At 27.9% G+C, this 19,246-nt stretch overlaps 1 protein-coding gene and 1 long non-coding RNA gene across 3 annotated transcripts in view; one reads left to right on the top strand and one right to left on the bottom strand.

Annotated features, from left to right (window-relative positions):
- The window catches only part of LOC148302634 (pancreatic triacylglycerol lipase-like), a 41,020-nt gene extending 22,099 nt beyond the window's left edge, over window positions 1-18,921 (bottom strand). The window contains exons 1-2 of one of the 2 annotated variants that reach the window (XM_088271314.1): window positions 18,611-18,921; window positions 11,159-11,265 (exon numbers count right to left, since the gene is read on the bottom strand). The gene's annotated coding sequence lies outside the window, so the exon portion shown is untranslated. The remainder of the gene's footprint in view (window positions 1-11,158; window positions 11,266-18,610) is intronic. The other variant, XM_088271316.1, reaches the window with a different exon arrangement.
- LOC148302635 (uncharacterized) lies at window positions 1,975-18,406 on the top strand. Its single transcript, XR_015838617.1, has 3 exons — window positions 1,975-2,169; window positions 7,626-7,750; window positions 16,480-18,406. It is a non-coding gene; the product is annotated as an uncharacterized LOC148302635 (long non-coding RNA).
- Window positions 18,922-19,246: the final 325 nt, after the last annotated feature.

Genomic DNA, 19,246 nt, shown 5'->3' with positions numbered 1-19,246 from the left:
TTGAGCCTTTTACTTTTCAACTTCAATTTAGGTTTTGTGACTAGCAATTGTTTGGTTTGTCGAAAAGTCACTAGACACAGAAATAGGTTCACTCACGGTAAGCTTACGAGGTAATGAGATTGCATCGTCTATTTCCGTACACAAATACTACTTCCGGATCCACCAAGCCACGCACTGAATGCTTTGAAATGTCGTGACATATAAAAAAGGTTTATTTAAGAAATTAGATATTACGTTATGCTCTGGAATGTTTAAGTGAATGCTCGTGATGTAAATAGCTCGAAAGGAATGAAAAAAGAACGATGTAACCTACAATGAAATAAACACCATTATTTATGTCATGAAAGTATGTTTTTGCATAAGATGTTATCTTTTGAGGTACCTAATAAAATATTAAAGAAATCCACTTTCGTTACGTGTTGAAAGAGTACATAAAAAGTAATTTATATATTTATTACTAAAAGTTAATGAGGTGAATTTTGAAAGAACAACGCATCAACACAGGAAATTTTTTCGTTGTAAAATAATAATTGTTTCAAAAAACTTGAAGGAAAATATTAAAAAATCGTTTTGCTTGAAAATATTTCGTGTATTTGTTTTTATATATTTTTTTCAGAAAGAATGTAGATTTTTAACGGTCACAATTGATTATTATCGATACACTATCAGTATATAACAAATGTAAAAAAGGTACTTTGGACCTCAGTCTCCTCTACTTAATTTTCATACGGTTGATTGAAGTAGATAATGAGCGAGTTTCCCAATTACCTCTTCATTCGCCTTTTGGTACGTCCAAGATAAACGTAACATCCTTCGATACAAACGCATTCCCATGACCTCTTTTTTCACCTTCCTAGAGGGCTTAGGTTTCACATCTAAAGGAAACTATTAGCCAAGTACATACAATATTCTAGGACTTTCAATTCTAGCATATAATTCTCGATTGCAGAGAATTGATTTTATTTTATGAACACTAAGGTAAGTAATATCCATATACGTACATAAAATAAATGAGAATTGAGCTTCTAAAATAAATATCAAAAACTAAAATTATTTGGAAAATAAAAGATGACTAATGTATTTTTTAAACCCTTATCCGCACCTAATGGTGCACAGGGCACTGCATCGTACCGACGCAGTGTTATCTAGATCGTTAATTGCATGAAGGCAAGGTGATATTAAATAAATATAAGAGTAAAATAACCAATATTTATTTTCCCCCCTGAGAAAACTCGGGACCTCCAGCATGGTAGCTAAAAGCACTGACCACTACACTACGGGGGCAGAATGTATTATATTATACATTGTCTGCTTTTCCGGGGCGATTTCAAACTGACTGGATGATCTGCACATATCTATCCCTGAAAATGAAAATGGTTTACATATTGGAGAAAAGTACCAAAATTGAAGTGGTTAAAAACAATATTTTAGTTATAGTCAACAAAGTTTTTCAAAATTATTCTAATGATAATTTATTGTGACCGACGACATTATTTCTTCACGAGTTGAATAAAAAGGCGGAAGATATAATAAGCTAACGGAAGAATCAGTATTGCTGTAAACACTGATCATATTTGCATTAACTTCAATATTTTACAATATTTACCAAGTATACACATTGATGAATTAAAATATATCATCGACTTAATCCGTAAACCTTTTAACTCCATTTGGAAAAAATTTGCAGGAGAGAATATATACATTCTAATTTAACCACCAAGTGAAATTGTTGATTTAAAAAATCCATTTTTTCGTGTTCTATAAATATGAAGAAATACTAGAAAGCGTATTTTTAGAATTGATAAATTCCATTTGATGTTTAAAACAAAACGTTTTATACTTGCATCTCCAAAGTAAACTGAATGGAGTTAGACACTTCACGGATTGAGCCGACGATACGTCAATATATGACAACGTTGTAATAATTTATTCTCGTTCGCTTCAAGTAAAGGTCTAGAACAAGAAGACATGTAATGTAAATAGTCTTAAGAACACTTATTCGTTAGTTGTTTTTATGATCATTATTTAAAGATTAAAGTTGTATATGAGGTTGCAAAATATTTCGATAGTCTTGAAGTATAAATAAATATCTAAAATATCCTGTTTATCAGGAAAGTGATATTATTATAAGTGATATATTAAAAGTTGTTTAAAATTATAAGTTTTCTGGTAAATATGACACTTGTATATATTTTTTTGTTGCATTTAAAAATGTATTTAAGCCTGTCTGGATTTCATTAATCATAGTTTTAGTTTTACTGAAGTACAAATAAATAATGTAGTATTATTAAGTGTTTTTGTGTATTTGAAGTTCTGTAATTATTTGATTACTGACAGGATGCATCAATAGGTAAAGTATGTCTTTGGAACTTAATTATTATATTATGAAAATCTTTAAAAAAAATCAACATCAATAGTACTTATGTAAAAATCAACATAATAGTACTTATAGTAGCTTTTATTTTTTTTTACAAATATTGAAAATTTATTTGTGCGTAAATACTTTGTAATGTTAATTATATTATTATGAGTTTATTATTGCATGAAATTGTGTTTATTTAAAATGATATTTTGAATTCAGCCAGCCAAAGAATCAATGTAAATTCCAGATAACCTTGTGTATTAAATATTTAATTAAAGATGTCAAAATATAAAGTTTTATTATTAAATTGAGTATTTTTACGTGACGTTAATAGAAAATTTAATATGCGAGCTTACTATTGTATGTATTATACGTACTAATGTAGGTAAATATTATAATAAAGGCCTTGAACTAAATTTTAAGTTAAGTTAAAAAACAGTTAAAAATATACATTTAAAACCATTTAAATACTTGATGTGAATGTTTGTTTAAAGTTCAATAATTTCAAAGTATCAAAGCTCATATTATTCTCACCGATTATTTTTTGTATGTATGATCACAAGTACATTGAATTTATTAATGTTTTGTAATTTTTCCCTAAATGTTTACAATTTAATATCATCCGGATAATTAATCCGGGTATAATAAAAATTATGATTATTAATAAATCTCACCATCACATCTGATAATCATACATCGATTTAATAATATAAATTCAAATCAATCATTCAGCTCTTGATGAATTTATGATTTTTTAAAGATGTTGGTTAAGTAGGCGTATTTCAATTCGTATCAAATTCAATTCAGGATTACAGATATCATGATAACTTTAACGCAGAAAAAATCAAGTTTTACCGTTCGCGTTCAAATACGCGACATGCATTTAGTAATGACTGGTCTTTAGTAGTTTAAAGAATATTCATCTGTTAATAATAACTTAACTTTTTATTTTTGTTATTTTTTTATTATCACCTTTTTAATAAATTATCGGTACAAAAATAAAAGGGGCTTGTCGTAATGGAGTTTAAGAGATTTATTTTTATTAACGATTATGTAGGGAGACGATGGATTTTACATTATTTTATAGATATCCCAAATTTGATGGAGTTATTAAAATGGGAATATGAACATGAATATGTGCATAATATTTTTTCTGAAAAAAAAAATTGTAATGTAAAACTGAGAAATGTTCGAGTTCAGTGGTATTTTGACTGAAATTTCACAAGGCTTATCCACAGATAGTTTTAGTATTTTGGCTCAGTGCAAATGATATGGTTTGGAATATTTGTTGTAAGGTTAATGTAAATAATGATTGTGTTTCTTGAATATATGCATGGCGTGACTGCAGCAAGAAGTGAAGCGAAGACTTTTCTCTGAAACGAATATCATAACAATTTTGTCTTGCTCACATAACATAGATAATCTGCATATATTACGTAACCTTTTCTTGATATTTATGAGAGTCAAACTACTGCAATGAATCATAGAATCTTTGATTCCACAATACACATAGGTACGTTTATTTATATTTAGATACCTACAATAATTCTTGTTTAGTTAAGTCCATAAATTTTCGTTGTTTTGCTGGGTTTTCTATTAAGAAATACTGTTTTGAAAGGTTATTTGTCAGAAACTTCAAACCATATATATATATATATATATATATATATATATATATATATATATATATATATATATATATATATATACACATATATATATATATATATATATATATATATATATATATATATATATATATATATATATATATATATATTTATTTTTATATATATTTATTTGACAGCTGACAGTTGATTTGTAGTCAATACGTTTTGCCATTTTACTTTGAATAGACTGAATGACCATTATACGCGTCGTAGGTTCTGTGCACGGGGGAAAACAATATTCAGCTTGATCCTCTTTTTCAACGCAAAAATTTGTTTACCGATGAGACACATTTTTGGTGAAATAGCTGTCACTAAGTAGAATTGCCGAATTTGGAGTGGATAAAACCCAGAAGCCTTTATTATTATTAAAAGTCATTATTTGGTGTGCTTTATCGGCAGGTGGAATCATTGACCCATATTTTTAAAGACGATGCCGGCCTGAATGTTACGGTCAATGCAGAGGCTACAGGACCATGGTTATTGACTTCTTCGTACCTCAGTTGAATGGCATTGATGTGACAGAGCTGTGATTTCAACAATATAACACAACATGCCACACGGCGGGTGCCACCATCAATTTAATGCGGGAAATTTGAATTTGCATACCTCTAAAAAAACACCATAAACATATGCGCTAGTACATGCTTTACTCTTCGTATAATTTTTTAACTTTTCACGACTTTTTAAAAAAATTTTAAACTCAACTATTGTTCAAATTGACTATCTAATCGTTACGCCACTTCTTTGCAGGGGTAGACAAATGGGATAGAGAATGCCACACCATGCTATCTTTTGCAAACATCTTTGCTTCTATAACGTTCATGTATCTCCTCATATATACTCGCTGATTCACCGATAAGCCATCCAATTTAATCTTTTAATTTTAAGTTTCATACTTATTTTTAAGTTGTTTTGTTTTTTTTTTAAACAAAATTTAGCATATAAATAGTACTGTTAAAATCATTAGGGCCGTCAGTAAAATTACTTACGGTAAATTAATGCCCATAGGGCGTTTGTCCACTACACGGAATTACACGGAATTTTATCGTCCCGCACGTCAGTTAGCGTTTTAAAACGATGATTGGCTTGGATTGGCCTGTCCTTTTGTCCATCTTTCTTCGGATCGGTGCCCTTGATCAGTGCGTGAACACATTACACGTAAATTCGATCACGCTAAACTGTCGTAGTCGGTTTTATTTTTTAAGACTGGACTTCCGGACGGTGAAATTCCGTGCCGTGCACAAGCTCACATAGTATGAGTCAGCGATTCCCAAATTGAGTGATATTGTCTTCCTTGAAATAATAAAAAGGCGTAAATGCCCTGATGGCCAGAAAGGGGGTTTTGGAAAATTTATGTTGGGTAAGAAAAAAAAACTCAGAGTAAAAGATTTTAATTTTCTTCCCCCCCATTGCGTTCGATGAGAAATTTTCAACGATGTGAATTACAAATCTCATCAACAGTTTAGGATCCCCTGCTAGGTACCGGTACCAAGAGCGACATTTTCATTAATATCTGTGAATGTTAACAAAAATAAAATAGATTTTGCCGAAAGAAGAAAAACGCTGATGGTTCTATGTATAACAAATTGAACGAATTTCAGTTCATTGAAAGATAATTGATAATTTATTATTTCAGTCGGAACCAATGTGGAATGTTGTTTTCTCGATGAGCTTGAAAAAGTTAAACTAGAAAGCCCTTTCGAAATAAGCAGAAGGTACGAGTACGCCAAGTACCGCAGCAGTGTTTCCTTACTACTCCGTACTTACTGCAGCAACACGTACACGTACTTATGTTGCTATAGTAATGTGCTCTCAACCGGTAGTCTTGATTTCTTCCGACTTATTACATCAGATTCCCAATGCACAAGCGGAATAAAGGTATTATTTAACATCTCGGGCCGATGATTAATTCAGAAAAGTAGAGTAAATACTAGTTACCTATGTTATCTAAGGAAAATAAATATTTCGTACTAAGAAAATACGTATTCGTATTTTTATCAGTGTCGTACATTTTTATCAGATCAATTTTGGATTATATTTTATATATCACACGCAGTTTGGACTTTAAAAAAATCGTCGCCTGTTAAAATTTTATTTATGTTGTAAATTAGAAACTAGAGAATTATTATTATATATATACTTATATATATATATATATATATATATATATATATATATATATATATATATATATATATATATATATATATATATATATATATATATATATATATATATATATATATATATATATATATATATTATATATATATATATATATATATATATATATATATATATATATATATATATATATATATATATATATATATATATATATATATATATATATATATATATATATATATATATATATATATATATATATATATATATATATATATATATATATATATATTTATATATATATATATATATATATATATATATATATATATATATATATATATATATATATATATATATAATATATATATATATATATATATATATATATATATATATATATATATATATATATATTTATAATAGTAAGTTTTGCAACAGTCACAGTTATATTCTTTTAAATTATTTTTTTATTCGTTCCATAATTTTCTAAAAAGAGAACAGAAAATGTCCAAAAATTTCAAAAGCATTTTAATAGCACACAATATTTTAACTTTATAAGACGATATTAAAAAGAAAGCTAGAAAGTTAGAAAGTAAAATACGATATTTTTACGATATCCGCACCGTATTATTTTCAATCAATAAACTTTAAGAATTAACAATGATAAAAAGCAATGCTAAATATTTTTACTTTTTTATTGAAAAACGTCTACTTTTATCTACTAATCTATGATTTAAAAAATAAATGAAAAAAAGCATTTAAGATATTGCAAATTACTCAAATGTCGCCTGTCGGTTTGAGAATTGTTGGCAAAGGTTTTTTTCAGTGGAATAAATTTCTGTAAATATTTTTCGAAACAAAAAATAACATAGTCTAACAATATATATATTTTTAAAATACAAAAGCAGCTTAATTAAGTATAAATATGCTTGAATATATTTTATAGTACGTAAGCACATTCTCTCCATATGGGCATAAGATAACAGCTTTACTGTGATAAATGTTTATGACTAGGTGTGTATAATTTGGGGCAAGTGTAATTATGTAATTTTGCTTACAGTGGTAAGCGTAAACAAAATGTTTTTTTTGTAATTAATGAAAGCTCGCTACGGATCAAGAATAAGTATGTTGATATTTTTTTGAAACCTCGGAATGCTGTTTTGCAAAATAACCGGAAGCGATTATCACGAAGAAGGGGTCATGGCGCCGGTTGGCTGGCCTATACGTAATATAAACACAACGATAAATATTTTTGTTTAAAAGTATAACGTCATGATACTTAATCAAAAAAATGTTGTTTCAAAATATTGAATTAGGTAAGATTTTTTTCTTAAAATGCCAATTATTATGAGATTCCGTTAGGTTAGAGTGTGAACGAGGAAGAACCGTACGAAGAACTGTTCCACATAACTCGCGTAGCGCGTACACTTTTATGTAAATGTTTTCTTTTTCTTCTTCTACAGACAATTATCCGCACTGAATGGTGTATATAGCAGAGGGTAACTTGATTGCTGATTACATAAAAGGAAGGTGGTCGATTCTGATTGATACGTCAGTCCACAGGAGATTATGCAGACAAGTGTTTAAGGTAATCTATAATTTTTAACACATTTCATATCTTTGTAATTTATTTCAATAATCCTAGGTACGAGTATCGAACCAGAGACGCTATGTTTAGTGTGAAAGCAATCTCAAGTAAAGTGTTACTTGAAATATTTCAGAAAGAAAATGAATTTTTCTTATATCGATAACAAAAACCCCACAACGAGAAAAAAGATGAATGTTTTCGTGAAAAAAGTTAAACCCTTTAAGTAATCTTTTATTACAATTATCTTTGACGTATTCGCGTAGGGGGTTGTTCGTTTTGATAGTACATATATTTATATATACCTATAATATATATATATATATATATATATATATATATATATATATATATATATATATATATATATATATATATATATATATATATATATACATATATATATATACATATACATATATATCTATATATATATATATATATAGATATAGATAAAATAAAATATACCTACACGACTTTCCCCGATTATGGTTGACCGAACAATGTAGGTTGGTACCTATTATGTAGGTAGCCGTTACTCATTACTAGTTGCATTCTACTGTACCGATAAACTGGTTAGCTATGTAACATTTACAACTCTACGTCATTAAAATTTCCGTTATTTTTTAATACCGCATCAACTATGTACATAAGATTTACATTAACTTAATTTAGATTTCAAACATGATTTTGGTAGAATCAGAATTCTAAAATACATGTTTATTACCAACAGTGAGAACAAGTGATGTTTTTAATAAATATTATTTTGAATTTGATAAAAAAATCAAGAATATTAAAAAATATACATTGATCGAAGTCTCTAAAAAAAATGACTGAATGTATTATTCTTTATATAAAAACATTGCAATAAACCACACAAAAACTGCTAATATTACGGAAAAAGAGTAACACTAATTAGTTATAATAGTTATAATAATACAAACATATAAAAATTTAAGGTAGCCCATAGCAAAATATTACTTTAAAAAAATACAGTTTTTGTTCGACAAGCTCCAGCACGTTGGATAAACAAGAGTGACGGACCAGCCGAAGGGCGGACAAAAGGGGTTCTAGTCTACGTTATTAATCTCGGCGCTTTCTGGTCCGTTAAAAATACTAACGTAAATATAGTTAACGTATTCACAAATCACATTGAAATTCAATATCATTACGAAAAGTCCATATTACAAAAAAATAACGGTCAGGCCGTCCTCACCCACTCACCTAATTGAAATCTGTATTCGCTATTGATTTTTGACACATATGTAGGTCTAGAGCGACGGTAATTTGATAAAGAAAATTATGATATTAAGTAGGATGTAAGAAGTGAGGATCGGCCGGCCGTTTTTATGTGTGATATTTTCGCTGTAAGGTTAAATTTTAAAGGTAAATATGAATACGTGCTAAGCAGTAGTTAAAGGTCGGTAACTAATTGATTTAAATAGAGGTAAGTAGTCTGTACCTATTTATTGTAACTAAATTATTTACGGCAATGAACAAAGAAAACTGATGTGGAAGGCTCGAGTTTTTTTCAAAAACATTTATTCAAGGTTTTACCGTTACGTTATTTCGATAAAGAAAAATGACAAAAGTTACTCATTCTTCTAATTGCAGCAATGAAATCGGTTTGATTTAGAACATTACAGAATACACTGGAAAATATAAATATTCATACACACTCGGATTGTGCAGATTAATCCACTAATTAGCATCTGAATTTCACTATTTTTTATTGTTTATTTTTCTCACTAAACCGTATAATTTTAGTGATTTTTGACGCACCACAGGCTGATTACAAATTTAAGCAGGTCACATATTACCATTTCTGTTCCAAGGTTCTTTTCCGCACAAATAGCTCACTGTAAAAATCTTCAACGACAAATCTATTCATGTAACTTTATTTGATGTCCTATTGTTTTATTGTGGATGATTTAATAATAATGCATACTTAAACACTAATAGTTATGAGGTGTGATATTTTTCAGTAAAATATTACACCATGCCGATTTTAGAAAACTTGCTTATATTTTCTAATACATACATAAATATATACATATATATATATAGATATATATATAAATATATATATATATATATATATATATATATATATATATATATATATATATATATATATATATATATATATATATATATATATATATATATATATATATATATATATATATATATATATATATATATATATATATATATATATATATATATATATATATATATATATATATATATATATATATATATATATATATATATATATATATATATATATATATATATATATATATATATATATATATATATATACATATATATATTTATATATATATATATATATATATATATATATATATATATATATATATATATATATATAAACATATATTTATTTATTTATATGTTATATTAACGTACATACATATATAATGTGTTGTAGATGGCATTCTGTATAATATTTTGAGCCTTTGATATTTAAATGGCAATTTAGTGATTCATTGTCTTTGAACAAATATTCGAATAGCAGGTGTAATGATCATATAATATATATATGTTCTACTTTCAGTTTGGTAATGAATTATTGCGAGAGGTAGTTTGGTTTCTAGTTTCTATTATTTTTTGTAACACAACAGGAATTTTGCTTTTGATTTAAGATAGATAATTAGTACATGTCACATCAATAATATCATTAATGTCATACAATAAAATCGCAGTTATAAATTCACAAACAATAAGATATTGTCAAAACCTTAAAATTTCTTATTCGGATATAAGCTTGTATTCGTATAGTGAAAATACTTAAAACGATACAGAATTATACTAAAATATCATATGAAATACAAATTATGTCAATAATATAGATTGTCAGTAACATCTGTTTGATTATGTGCGATTTTCTCCCGTGAATCACAATTATTTCATATGAAAAAGTACAATGGATAACTTGAACAGCCAGAAAATCGTTGTTGAAAGCTTTTACGTAATAAATAAAAAAAATGCACATTACATATCTTTAGGGAATAGTTAATGTCATTGCATTATAGTTATTGTCATGTCAATCTTTTCAAATTTTATAAATTGTAGATCAAATGATAACGTAAAATTTGTTGCTATCTGTTATAAACTATACATAAACTTTAGAATAACTAGGTATCTAGTAGAAACATGTTTAATACGTGTGTTGGAGTACATACTCCAGTTGCATAAGGATTCTAGAACCATTCTAGAATAGCTTTGTGTTTTTTAAATTTTTAAAATTTTTCTAAAATTACTTGTGTAATATTATGCTTGTGTGGTATTAAAATAAGATTTTTTCCATTGTTCTTCATATTAAATGCTTTAAATTAGAGCAAACAATAGTATTAAATGTTAGTAATAAGTTAAATATGATACCTTAAAAATTTTCAGGAGTAAAGGAAAATTCTTCTAGCGTTGATCAGCAAAATGAGAAAAGGCATAACCCAAGTCTCGGAAGTAATCCAAACCGCGGTAAGGCAAATCTAGAAAAAAACACCAATGGACAAAAGTTGTAATATATTAATATAACTACTTAGAACAACATATGATACATGGGTATAGATATTCCTGCAATTAAAAACGTCAAGCCTCATGTTATAATTCTTGGGACCTTGTTTTCGCAAAAATAAAAATTATGTCAATCCAACAATTAAAATGATTATTTTCTCTATTTCGTTAAAATCTTATTTAAGCTCTTCATTATTAAAAATGTAATTGAAGTTGTTGAAATATTTTGAGATTTTACAAATGTATATCATTTTATCCCCTGTCTTATTAAAATGGAGTAAAATATAAAGAAATATTAGACGTTTTTTTACTGAGCTATGAAATGATTTTTCCAATACAGTTTCTAACATGTAATTAATATTAAATTTTAGGTACACCGACTAACATATTCCATGTTTTTAATTGATACACGAGACTGGGACAGTGTGTATTTATGTACATGCGATCAAATTTGATTACGTAACAATAATGTAATAAATTGAAGGAATGTTGATTTTGTTGTTACAATTAGTACATTGTATATACTTGACTGCGCCAAAGCTGTATGTATCACCTGATTAAGAAAATGTTCGTAAAAAATAACCTTCTAGCTTCGCCACGTATAATTATTTAACAGAAATGTATTATATATGCAATTATAAATACGCCTATTTGTACTTTGGAATTTGACTTTTAAAGGCTTTTCACCGACGAAGATTACTATAAATTAGTACATTCTTTTGATTTCGCTCAATGTACTCGTATATAAGTAAGTAAAAACAATTTCGTATGTTTTAAAATAAACCAAACATCGGATAATAAAGTAGTTTTTTAAAAACAACGTAACTGTATCTACAAAATCATTTTTCATAACTCATTAGAATTCCCTATTTCCCTACAATATACGAATATAAATTGTAAAAAAAGTGTTATATAAAAAACGAAAATTATAATATAATTAAAATGTCACTTAATTTTAAAATCACTATAAATTTATAGTGATTTTAAAACAAAGTTACATTTAATTATAAAATGGTAAATCACGAAGTAAGTAATTATAAAAACAAAAAATATTAAGTCCACTTTGTAAGGGCATTCTATCGTTGACATGTAGATTACACTATATGATATTACTGCTGTCAACGTTTCTCAATATCCAATTTAATAAAAATATTTAATAATACGTTTTTTTAAAGAGGTAAAAATATTATTTCTTATTCCGAATTTTCTATAATTTGTATCTTTCTTCGCTATTAAATAATGTATTTGTGAAATTGTACCTCGATAGAAATTTTAAACATGGAGGGAACAGAAACTTTTAACTTTTTAGTATCGAGGCATTTATTGGCAACTTAGTCGACGTTTTCCTTTTATTAGGTGCTAGAGCGATGCACGGTGGTGTGAGCAGAATTTCAATAAGAATTTTTATACGGGTACTTCGATGTAATGCTGTACGATGTATTCAGCGTGTCAACTGGACAACTCGGAGCCTTGTACCATATTATCCTAAAACGATAATAATATATTGGGAAATAAATCATGAAACTTTAAGCAATAAAATTCTGAAAATGGGAAATAATTCGTGTCATATTTATTCACAACACATATCGGCAAGACATTATAGAAGAAACATGATCTTACATAATACGAACTGGGTTCTCTTCACAACACATCATTAGAATAAATAAATACGATTAAAATCCTATTGAGTTCAATATCCACACGTCTGAATCACAAATATGCAATTAACCTGGTAAAAATTATAAAAAATAAATAATATTAATCTTTGGATATGAGATTAATTTTTTGTCCGATTTATCGAAGAAATATAATTTAATTATGACCACTGAGCTCAATAAGATACGATATATATATATATATATATATATATAATATATATATATATATATATATATATATATATATATATATATATATATATATATATATATATGTATATATATATATATATATATATATATATATATATATATATATATATATATATATATATATATATATATATATATATAAATAAATATATATATCCTTATAATGATAGATCATTTAATACCCTTTAAAAATCAGCTGTGAACTTGGATTTAAAAAAAAACTGTAATCGCCGAAATCAGTACGATACTTTCATAGTACATGAATTTCGATGGAAACGGATTTAAGATTTCAACAATATCCAGTCATTATAACACGATTATACGAGTCGGATATGCGGAATATACTAAAATGAATTATTTATAATACATCATACGAAATATTAAATAAAATTTATTTCTGACGAAAACTTACTGAACTGGTTACAAATATAATTTTTTTCAAATGTCAAAAGACCTGCCTTTCAAAAAAAGCAAATCAGCTCATTTGAAACGGTTTTACACATTTGTTCAAAGGAAATAAAGTATATAAATGTTGGCTAAAATTTATAGATAACGCTGATGATATGAAACTAACTTCAACCGTGTGAGCAGAAGTGTTTGTAGGTTGTAAATTATTTTCGCGCGAAAATTCGTAGTAAGATGCATAATGATTCACTTGATGCATTTTCCTTTATAACGTATTTTTGTTGTTGTTGTTTTAAAATAAGAAAAATGAAAAATATATCTTCATAATTACATAAATTAATATCTTTTCTACGTGACGTTTTTTTTCTTTTATTACAATATTTTGAATGCGATTTCTCTTAATTTCTGTAGTATTTGATTGTTAACAATAAAATATTTCTTGTTAGTAAATTACTTTTGCAAATTGTGAAGATTTTTAATTGAAAATTTACATCATTTTAATGAATTTTGCACATGTAATGTAGAAAAATAAAATGCATGCCTTTCTGACTGCATTCATTATATATTTACTATACAAAACCCCCTATAATATATTAATACTAAATTGCATTTTAAAATAAATAAAGATTACTAATATAAAACCAGATAACTGGTGATTGATACAAAAAAACAAAACCGTTTTTTGGGAAAGGTTTTATTGTTAATTTTTATAAACATAACAACAGAATCTCACATGCTTCTAATTAAATCCTGTGGTTTTGTATAGTGCATAATATGTAAAACATAAAAGTGAAATGTTTTATTTTAATACAAACAAGTTACTAATCCGACTACGTATGAGAAAGTTGGATTTGTGGCTGCAAACTGTATACAAGTTCATGTTTATAATGTCGGGAGTCGGGGACAATTTGTATTACCGATTGGATTATTGATATGTAAGCAGGCAATCCTACGATCATTTAAGCTTCAAGGCTAACAATACTAATGGCAACATTATTCACCGATTTGCCAAAATATTTGAAATTTGGTAAGGTGAATCACAGTCAATTGTTTCTCTTTACTCACCTATCGAGTTCAGTAAACTCATCAATGTCCAAATATGAGTTCGAGGTGACGATCGTTTAGTGGATTATATGTAATCCATTTTTATGTTGACTAATATATCAATAAATAAGCAGAAAGGAGTTTTTTCTTCTTCTGCGAATCTAGCGAGAAATGATTTTCTGTAGAGATGAACTTATTTTAGTACCGATGGATTTTTTGTAGTCTTGTGATTGTAGCAGTACCTCATTACCCGTGTATCTCGCTTACTTATGTCGGGGTAGTGTAGACTGACAACTCAAAGGTTCATAGCAGACAGATTAATCATAACCGATTTGAGTGAGGTTGCTTTAATTAAGTCGACAGTTTGTTGATGAGTAGCTTACTGTTGTCTTGACACAAGCCAGACATTAAATGACGAGTCAAACAGTGAACAAATACTCAGATTGAATGGTGTGTAATTCTTCTTGTTTTGGTCCTTATCCGAACCACTGGTGCATAGGATACTGTTTCAGATCGACGCAATTCTAACTTGATCTTTAATTATATACAGGCAAGATGATCGGTACTGCAATTCGTGTCAGTCAGGGGTACAATTAAATAAATACTTAAGTAAAAAATCTCTATAAAAACTCATCGTCCGTATGTCCACCCAAAACAAGTGATTACGAAACCATAATCAAATACATTCATAACGATTTTGAATATAGCAGGACGGAGTTGGGTTTGTTTGGTGAGGCCAGGGCTCACAACGAGCTGTTGCGCCATTGATGATGATGATCAGTAGAGTCTAACAAAAACGTTGATGTAATACTAAAAGACGTGGGTTGTTTAATAAATATGATATAAAGCATGTTAAATGACGTTCTTTGGATTTTTTCCACAACGTGATTAAAATTAAGAGCTCTACACTCGATTCACTGATATTCGTATTTTTATTTGAGACAAAAAAAAGTTATTATTAAAAGTACGCATTGACTACGGCGATTGTATTCTCATTCAATGATAATTTCTTTTCGGAAAACGATTTTTTTTATTTTAAAAGTAGGAAAAAGTCACACATAAAGGTGTTATGTAGTTTAGGGAGTAGGGTAGATCGAAAAAAAAATTAATAAGACTAATTTCTACATTTTTGCCATTGCATCCATTGATTTGTGAAACGGCGCCTTGTCTTGGTGATGGTGAAAAACTGCTACATTATATTGTTCAAATTTTAAAAAACCAGAATGATGGATCGCGTCAGCAAGCAATATTTACTGTCTGATTTATAGAATAAAGTTTTACACCTGTGACTACAAAATGAATAGTGGCAACATTTCGTAGACTTATTGAACGACCCTTATATATTTAGTAAGTATTTCTTAGAGTGATCGAATTTAATTTATAAATATTAAGCGATATTTAATTTCAAAATCAGAATTTTTATCTTTTACCTATGTTCATTTTTACAATTTTGTCTGTCTGTAAAAGTCGAATGTGACAGTAATTTCCTTTCCGGTGATTCTATTATAAAATAAAATGGTAAATTCTAATGTTCATATAATATTATGGATAAGAGCTTTTACAGGGGTAAAACACTATGATTATGTATGTATATAATATATTTGTCTTACTATAGACTCTAAGGTAAACGAATGTATATTTTTCGGGAACTACGTACAAAAGAGGTGCTTTCTTTAACTCGTAGAGGAAAAAACCGTACTTCGGATATGTTATTTGGGCCATTACACGGCATCTTATTCGAGTTGTATCGGTTGAAGTCTTTCTGACGAGGTGAATACTAATATAATATTTTAAACCATCGTTATGTATAAAATGTTTGTAAGATTTGTGCGGTTAAATAATATAATGACTGCTTTATTATAATTCCAGCTGCATTATGTTACTACACCTAAGAAGTGGTAACGCAATGAATCTTGGCAGCGGATCGAGAGGGAAGTTGAATAATCTTACAAACCCAAGCATGGATCTGATAATTACTGGTTTTATCACCACCGCGTGGTTAGATATATGGCAAAAGGTACCTACACAGGATAATATGCACACAACTCGAGTTGCCAACGAATGACCATGATGCAATATTTGTTTATGTAGGTGAATTGGCAACCTGACATGTCATGCATATTACACATTCTATTCGTTGAATGTATACTTTAATTATATTTTTAGCACGCATGAGGTCTTTACATGTTGACCTGGACCGGAATCTGAAGTGTCAAATTAAAAGACTTTACGATCAAAATAAACGTTGTTTTTTTTCTAATCAAGTGCCCTATCCGTCACAGGGTTCGCATAGAAAAAAACTTCAACATAAGGTACTTATTTACAAAATCCATCATAATCCTTTCATTACAATATACAATCAAGTACATCGGTAGATAATTTATATTATAAAAATACATATAAAATATTATTTCTTAAGTAAAATTATTATCTATATACAGATTGTTATATTGTGATTAAAACACAGAGAAATAAGTCTAATCCTATTTAGAAAATACAGTTGTTACCAAATTATTTAAGTCTTAAACATATTTTAAAAATAAAATATTATTGTTTCAATCAAAGATTAACAGTAAGTCATGGTTATGTTTTACGAGGAACATTTAAAAAATATTTTTCTTACCCTTATCCACACCAAGTGGTGCATAGGGCATTGCATCGAATAGGCGCAAATAAAATTGGTAATTCTCAAAATTATAGGTGCTTCATTACAGTATTCGAAATATTAGATTTTGCTGTTTCCATCTGTACAATTTGAAAGAATGTTTTTTTGTTTCTTAATATTTTTTTGCATTTTCTCTTTACTTTTATATCCTAACCGACATTATTATTTTTTGTTAATTGATATTTTTGCTGTTATTGTAACTGCAAAAAGTTTTATTTACCACAGAATAATCCATTTACTACTTAAATGATAAGAATGAATTAAATGAGAGTAACACTTAAGTGATTTACTGGTTAACATCAGCATAAAAAATCTGACTGAAATTTTGCATTCGTAAACTGGTTTTTATTTACTGTTTTTGAAATAAAAAGTTTTGTTTCTTTTTCTTAGATTTGTCTCTATATTTTCATTTATCTTAAGAAAATCATAATTTATACATACGCAAGTACAAATTTTCACAAGAATAAAATTAAAGATTCACCAATATTGCAAATACTTTATGCTTGCGTTTGGACGTATGGAATATTGGTTTAAAACTTTCAAGAGGTGAGTCACATTTACCTAACACCATGTCAGGTGGTCAAAAGTAACCACAGAACAGTAATTTATTGGGTGCGAGTTGACCTTTGAATATGGGTATGTAAATACGGTACAGTATTGACATGTGACGCTGGTTATAATTTGTTTTAAACCACTTAGTGAAATGAGCAGATAGGGTCATCGAAGTATCAGTAGAAAAATATTACAAAACTATCAAAATAATAATGTAGGCAATAAAAGATAAGCATTCAATATGCATTTGTTAATATTTTAAAATAAGAAGATTTATATGTGCTTATAATACAGATCATAATTTCATACTAAATCCCAATTTGTGATTAAAGTCATTCAACAATTGAAAGAACAAAAAGAAAAGTAAAAGAAGATTTTTTTAAACCTTAATAAATTAAACTGATAACAATTATAGTTCAAAAGTTTCAACTTTAAATAAAAAAAAGTATTTTTTATAATTATAGTTATTTACTGCGGATAGGATAATAAATTTTAAAATGATATTTAGGTACGAAATTATTTTCTATGATTTAATGTTTTTAGTTAAAGGATAAATTGTATATAGCAGATAAGCGGAAAGAAAGCAAATACATTTATCAAGTATAAAATATCATTATTAATTTTAAATGGAATATGTTTATTTTACCCTAATAAATAAATAAATAAAACTGCGAGATTTTTCTTTTATAAATATCATGTAACTGTGTTATGAATTATAAAAAATATATACAAATATGTTTATGTACACATGTGTTTATGTCTAAAATTTCTACAATTACTTACCAGTATTCGAATTGTTCACAAAAAATAAGCTTCGAGAAAGCTTAACAATTTCTTTTGATAACACTATGTAATATTATATCGCGGTTTCTTTTCTGACAAATATTCGCGTTTTTAGATTTCAGAACACTTGGAAATCAGTCTCCGATGTTCATAACAACGTAAACAAACACGTACTACATGGAAACGATTTCGTTTTCTTTTGGCGTTCGTTGTGTAACGTCGGTTGGTAATGCTAAAGTGATTTGAGTCGGTAGCTGCCCGCGGCACGGAAGGCGGCGGAAGCGCGCTTCTCGTTCGAAAGTCAACACGAGAATGGAGTTTAGTAAGAGCTGTAATCTACAAAGTGTACTCTCTTGGAAAGACCTTCTCGATCGTCCTTCCATGTTACGCGAAGATGGGCGAAGAAAGTTGGTTGGAAATGTGCAGAGTGCAAGATTTGCAGCTGAACGTTGGCGCAAGCCGGTGTAGAATGGTCGACCGACCGATCGGCGCTGACGTGCGAAGCGGCGCGCGGCGCGCGGCGCCTTCTCGACTTCGAGTGCGTTTATTTACAATTTTCACCCATTGCTATAAGAAAATTCAGCCTTTGCTTTAAATAAACATTTTATATTTTATTGCATTTTAAATTGAACCAAG

The sequence above is a fragment of the Brachycentrus maculatus genome, unplaced genomic scaffold (genome assembly GCF_059751285.1).
Source record: "Brachycentrus maculatus isolate JH-2025_06_01 unplaced genomic scaffold, ASM5975128v1 h1tg000429l, whole genome shotgun sequence".
Classification (NCBI taxonomy): Eukaryota; Metazoa; Arthropoda; class Insecta; order Trichoptera; family Brachycentridae; genus Brachycentrus; species Brachycentrus maculatus.
The sequence above is the reverse complement of the archived record's forward strand: the minus strand, read 5'-3'. Positions and strand labels throughout refer to the sequence as shown.